We start from the raw sequence: 6,606 nt of genomic DNA, 5'->3' as shown, positions 1-6,606 counted from the left end.
CGCCCGGGAAAGCCCCGCAGAGAAGGGTGGATGGTGGCCTGAGGGGCAGGCATGACCCCTTCTGAGCGAGGAGGACCTACAAGAAGCTCGAAGGCTGTAGAAAACAAACGAGTCTGGACAGGCCGAGATACTCATGTCGGGGAAACAAAAGCTTGAGTCAAAGGGACAGCGCTTGGTCTCACACCTTCTGGGATAAGCAGTGTGCCCTGCAGCCAGGGCGACGTGCCAACAGGGGCAGGGCCTGAGACTGCAACAGGCATGACCCCAGTGGCAGCAAGGCAGCTTTACACAGGAATCGGAGCTTGAGGCGACACCCCTAGGCCATATGAACGTGGTTCCTGAGTCAGGGTCACGGGGGCTGTCTCAGCACACTCCTGTGATGTCCCCTGGGGCTCCCTCCAGGCCTGGGCCTATCCCAGACCACAGACAGTAGGAAGCTGATGTGGTGGCAGAGTCAACACTGACAACATGAAAATATTCTCCAAGTAGCCTGCAAGGGCTTCCCAGGGCGCGCTGGAGTGGGCAGCCTTTCCCTCCTCCAGGGGATCTTCCCAACCCAGGGATCGAACCCAGGTCTCCCGCATTGCAGGCAGACTCTTTACCAGCTGAGCCACCAGGGAAGCCCAAGAATACTGGAGTAGGTACCCAATCCCTTCTCCAGCGTATCTTCCCAACCCAGGAATTGAACTGGGGTCTCCTGCGGTGCAGGTGGATTCTTTACCAACTGAGCTATCAAGGAAGGCCAGCAGTCAAGAACCTGCCTGCCAATGCAGGAGGAAAACGGGATTTGGGTTCGATCTCTGGGTTGGGAGGGTCCCCTGGAGGAGAACACAGCAACCCACTCCAGTGTTCTTGCCTGGAGAATCCCAGGGAGAGAGGAGCCTGGTGGGTAACAGTCCACGGGGTCGCAAAGAGTCGGACATGACTGAAGTCACTTGGCACGCATGACCTGCAAAGCTAGGCCAGAGGAGGGGATTTCAAAACATCGTGGGTGACTAAAGCCCAGTTTTGGTTTTGAAAATGCTCTTTCGAGTAAACGAGAATGGGTCAGAAGAATGCAAAACTCTTCTCTGTGGTCATCAGAGTGATGAGGTCGGGGCCATTAAGTGTTCGTCAGACTCTTTCCGTATGTTCAGGGTGTATCACTCCTATAACAGAAGATGGCTATTTTCTGATCAGAAAAAGCACAGTGGATGAGGGTACTGTCTTAGGGTGCACGTTCAGACATGGAGGCCTCCCTGAGCAAGCTTCTGAGCCCGAGGGTGTCCTCAGCAGACCTGGGCTCGCGGCCCTCAGCGCCCCGCCCTCCAGTTTTGCTCATGGTGTAGCCACCCGCCCCCCAACCCCCACTGGGAAGAGGCGCAGGCGTGGATGAGCCCCAGGGAGGCTGGGGAAGGGGAGTAACTCCCCTTGAGTGGCTTTGAGTAAGTCCCTTCCCACTGGGTCTTCTCCCTTTCACCTCTCCACGTCAGATTAGATCTCTGGGGGTCCCCACCTTCGTGTTCAGTCCAAGCCCAGGGGCGAGCCCTGCCCACCACTGCCCTCTAGTGGAAGACCGAGCGTGAAGCACCACACAGGTCACCCCTCGGACCTGCGGGGCCAAGACCCCTACAGTGGGCTCAGGAGGAGCGCCCCCAAGGCTGTGTTCTTATAACCACCCGCCACCACCCTGGTCTTCTCCACCTGTTAAAGCCCCGATTCCTCATCGTACAATAGCACTGCGATTTTGGTGACAGGTAATGTGTGTCAATGGCACCTCATTTCAGCACTCTTGCCTGGAAAATCCCACGGACGGAGGAGCCTGGTGGGCCACAGTCCATGGGGTCGCTAACAGTCTGACATGACTCAGCGACTTCACTTTCACTTTTCACTTTCAGGCATTGGAGAAGGAAATGGCAACCCACTCCAGTGTTCTTGCCTGGAGAATCCCGGGGACGGGGCAGCCTGGTGGGCTGCCGTCTATGGGGTTGCACAGAGTCGGACACGACTAAAGCGACTTAGCAGCAGCAGCAATGTGTATCAAAGAATATTCAAACTACTGCACAATTGCACTCATCTCATGTGCTAGCAAAGTAATGCTCAAAATTCTCCAAGCCAGACTTCAACAGTATGTGAACCGTGAACTTCCAGATGTTCAAGCTGGATTTAGAAAAGGCAGAGGAACCAGAGATCAAATTGCCAACATCTGTTGGATTATCAAAAAAGCAAGAAAGTTCCAGAGAAACATCTACTTCTGCTTTATTGAATATGTCAAAGCATTTGACTGTGTGGATCACAACAAACTGGAAAATTCTGAAAGAGATGAAAATACCAGACCACCTGACCTGCCTCCTGAGAATCCTGTATGCAGGGCAAGAAGCAACAGTTAGAACTGGACATGGAATAACAGACTGGTTCCAAATCAGGAAAGGAGTACATCAAGGCTGTATATTGTCACCCTGCTTATTTAACTTATATGTAGAATACATCATGAGAAATGCTGGGCTGGATAAAGCACAAGCTGAGGTCAAGATTGAGAAATATCAATAACCTCAGATACTCAGATGACACCACCCTTATGGCAGAAAGTGAAGAGGAGCTAAAGAGCCTCTTGAGGAAAGTGAAAGAGGAGAGTGAAAAAGTTGGCTTAAAATTCAAAATTCAAACAACTATCATGGTATCTGGTCCCATCACTTCAAGGCAAATAGAGAGGGAAGCAACGGAAATAGTGAGAGACTTTATTTTGGGGGGCTCCAAAATCAGTGTAGACGGTGACTGCAGTCATGAAATTGAAAGACGCTTGCTCCTTGGAAGAAAAATTATGGCCAACCTAGACAGCATATTAAAAAGCAGAGACATTACTTGGCCAACAAAGGTCTGTTTAGTCAAAGCTACGGTTTTTCCAGTAGTCATGTATGCATGTGAGAGTTGGACTATAAGGAAAGCTGAGTGCTGAAAAATCGATACTTTTGAACTGTGGTGTTGGAGAAGACTCTTGAGAGTCCCTTGACTGCAAGGAGATCAGACCAGTTCATCCTTAGGGAAATCAGCCCTGAATATTCATTGGAAGGACTGATGTTGAAGCTGAAACTCCAATACTTTGGCCACCTGATGCAAAGAACTGACTCATTGGAAAAGACCCTGATGCTGGGAAAGATTGCAGACAGGAGAAGAAGGGGATGACAGAGAATAAGATGGTTGGATGGCGTCACCAACTCAATCGACATGAGTTTGAGCAAGCTCCGGGAGTTGGTGATGGACAGGGAGGCCTGGTGCGCTGAAATCAACGGGGTTGCAAAGAGTTAGACGCAACTGAGCAACTGCACTGAACTGAAGGCATATCAGGTGGCTCAGTGGTAAAGAACCAGCCTGCCAATTCGGGAGACGTGGGTTCTATCAGGGGAGAAGATCCCCTGGAGGAGGAAATGGCTTCAGTATTCTTGCTGGGAAATCCCATGGACAGAGGAGCCTGTGGGCCCCAGTCCACAAAGGGTTGGACACGACTGGGTGACTTAGCAAGCATGCACAGCGCATATTAATGGCTTGCAGTGGCGACGCTGTCCCCAGGCACATGGGTCACACAGGTCCTTGCCTGGTCACCAAAGCAGCTCTCGTCGGTGGATGTTCTGGTCTCACCCTCTCAGAAAGGAGCCATGAGGAGACAGAGTTAGCCCAACATCAGCCAGCTGGTGAAAGGGGTGAGCATCAGTTAACACCGCCAGGGGCTCCGCCAACCCCACTGGCAGGACCCGTGGCCAGCCTGGTGCCTGGCGCCCTGTTCAGGGTGACCAGTCACAGGCTGACCAAGTCAAGGTGAGGTGCTGGAGCCGTTAGCGGTCTCTGCTCTCCAGATGAGGAGCTGGGTGATGGGGAAGAATGATGACGTTGTCGGAGTCCCAGCTCCACCAGACGCCCAGCAAGAGACCCGGGCAGACAGACACCCCCTCCCAGCCTGAGTTGCATCTGTGAGGTCAGGGCAGGGATGCCGAAAGAGCCGGCCAAGCCAGGACTCAGGAGGGCAATATCCATGGAGCAGGTCCATGGAGGACAGAGCAGGGGTCCTTCCCTTGGGGACCACAAGCACCATTCCCCGCTGGCTGCGTCTCACACTCCCACCATTCACAGGAGGCAGGGCGGCATGGGACAGGAGAATCTCCCCTGGTTCTGACACTGCGGGCTGTGTCTCCTTGAGTCAGACACAGCCTCTCTGACCTTCAGGATGTCCATCGTGGAAAGGGGGCTCACACGTGAGCAAGCTCAGAAGCAATCCTTCCCCTCGCCAGCAACCTTCAGAGGAGACCGCAGCCCGGCCGATGCCCCAGCTGTAGCCTCACAAGAGCCCTGGATCCACAGACACTGTGATAAGAAATGTTAGCGAGCCGCTAACGTCATACACCTCCCTGCTGGCTCAGCGGGTATGAGTCCGCCTGCAGCGCGGGAGACCTGGGTTCAGTCCCTGGGTAGATCTGCTGGAGAAGGGATAGGCTACCCACCCCAGTATTCTTGGGCTTCCCTGGTGGCTCAGCGGGTAAAGAATCTGCCTTCAGTGTGGGAGACCTGGGTTAGATCCCTGGGTTGGGAAGATCCCCCGGAGAAGGGAAAGGCTACCCACTCCAGTGTTCTGGCCTGGAGAATTCCATGGACTGTGAAGTCCAGGGGGTCACAAAGAATGGGACATGACTGAGCGGCTTTCACTTTCACTTTCAACATCACTAGCCCTTGAAAGGCCGTCTGTGTTTCAGTAAGGGGAGGCTGATGAGCTGGTTCAGACCATGGACAGTGGCATTAGCCACACTTAGGGTCTGTGCACCTCTCTGCTCTGCCGTTTGCTGGCTTTGGGTGGACCTTGGGGAAGGTCTCAGTTTTCTCATCTGTGAAATGGGGGCAACCTCGGGGGCTGCCAGGAAGACAGACAGCGTGACTCGGGTAAAGCACACGCGATGGTTTCGCTGACACTGGTGCCCACTCCTCCGGGGCCGAGTCTTCAGCAGGTGGTAGCTGCTTCACTAGCATCACTCCCTACCCCCATCGCTCTGGAGAGGGAAGCACAGGGAGGCCCCAGGTCTGTTTGTCTGCACCTTGGGAAAGCAAATGACAAACAGGACCTGATTTTCTGGAAGGACGAGGGTGAGAGTGACTTGAAAAAATACTCTGGCAGGCCTCCTTAGTCACCACTATTCACAAAAAAGAGCACCTGGGATGAGAAAGCACTTGATTTGGGTGGTGTTCCTGGTTCTGCTCCCTGGAGGAGGAAATGCCAACCTGCTCCAGTATGCTTGCCTAGAAAATCCCACGGATGGAGGAGCCTGGGGTCGTAAGGAGTCGGACAGGACTGAGCTCACAGCACGCATGTACCCCCTGGCTCTGAGGGTGGCTGGCTGTGTGACTGCAGGCACGGTGCTCGCCCTCTCTGAGCTTGCTGCACCCAGGGGTGGGGTGGGCCACCCGTGGACCAGATGGCACAGCACATGTCACGTGTCTGTTCGGCCTCCCCCCACCCACCCGCCTGCCCCCAGGAGTCTGTCTGGAAGGCCCCAGTTCCCCTAGTGTGGCCTTTCATCTGAATCCAACTTCATTCAATCAATTTAAAACCTCCCTGGGCTTCCCAGGTGGCTTAGTGGTAAAGAATCTGCCTGGCAAAGCGGGAGACACGGGCTCCGTCCCCGGTCCTGGAGGATCTCACACGCTACAGGGCAACAAAGCCACACTGCTGAGCCCGTGCTCTAGAGCTCGGGAGCCACAGCTGCTAAGCCCAAGCCCGCAAGCAGCTACTGAAGCCCACGCGCCCCAAGGCCAGGCTCTGCAAGGGAAGCCGCGGCGAGGCGGCGCTCGCTCTCCACGACCAGGGAAAAGCCTGTGCGGCAGTGCAGACCCAGGGCAGCCAGGATAAAGAAAGGAAGCTGTTCAGTAGACAGCCCCCAGGCCCTGCGCTCACGGTCAGATCCTGTCTTACTGCACACCCATCTGCCGGTTGCCCTTCTTCTACCGTATCCACAACCTCAACCCCCCGTGAGGCCAACACGGTCACCCCCATTTGTGGATGGGAGGAGCTGAGGCTCTGTGGGGTCAGGAAGCTTGCCCGGGGTCACGGCAGCGGCCCAGCCGGGCGGAAGCCTGGTCTGTGGCCCTCCTGGGAGCCACCTCTTCCAGGGACCCGGGCAAGCCAGCAGGAGCAAGGCCACAGGTGGGGTGAGGGGCAGGAGCCCCAGGAGAGGCAGGGAGAGAGGGCTCCCCAGGGCAGCTGGTTGCTTTCCCCCGCTCAGGCCTGGCCTCCTCGGGGCCGCCTTTGCCAGGCTGGCTGTCGCCGCCGCTGTCAGCCTCCAGCTCCGAGAGGGCAGGCCTGGTCACCTTGGCCCTGGGCAGCCATGTGCGGCTCCAGCGACAGCCAGGTAAGCACGGCTGTATAAGATCCCGGCTAGGACTTCCCTGGTGGCAGAGTGGGTAGCACCTGCCTGCTGGTGCGGGGGACACAGGTTCGATCCCTGGTCTGGGAAGATCCCACGTATCGCAGAGCAGCTGAGCCCGGGCGCCACAAATACTGAGCCTGTGCTCGGCAACGAGACGGCACGGCAGTGAGAAGCCTGCGCGCCACGCCTGGAGAGTGGCCCGTGCCCAGCAGCACAGACC

Source organism: Budorcas taxicolor, chromosome 6 (genome assembly GCF_023091745.1).
Source record: "Budorcas taxicolor isolate Tak-1 chromosome 6, Takin1.1, whole genome shotgun sequence".
In the NCBI taxonomy this organism is placed as follows: domain Eukaryota; kingdom Metazoa; phylum Chordata; class Mammalia; order Artiodactyla; family Bovidae; genus Budorcas; species Budorcas taxicolor.
This window is presented reverse-complemented; position numbering follows the sequence as displayed.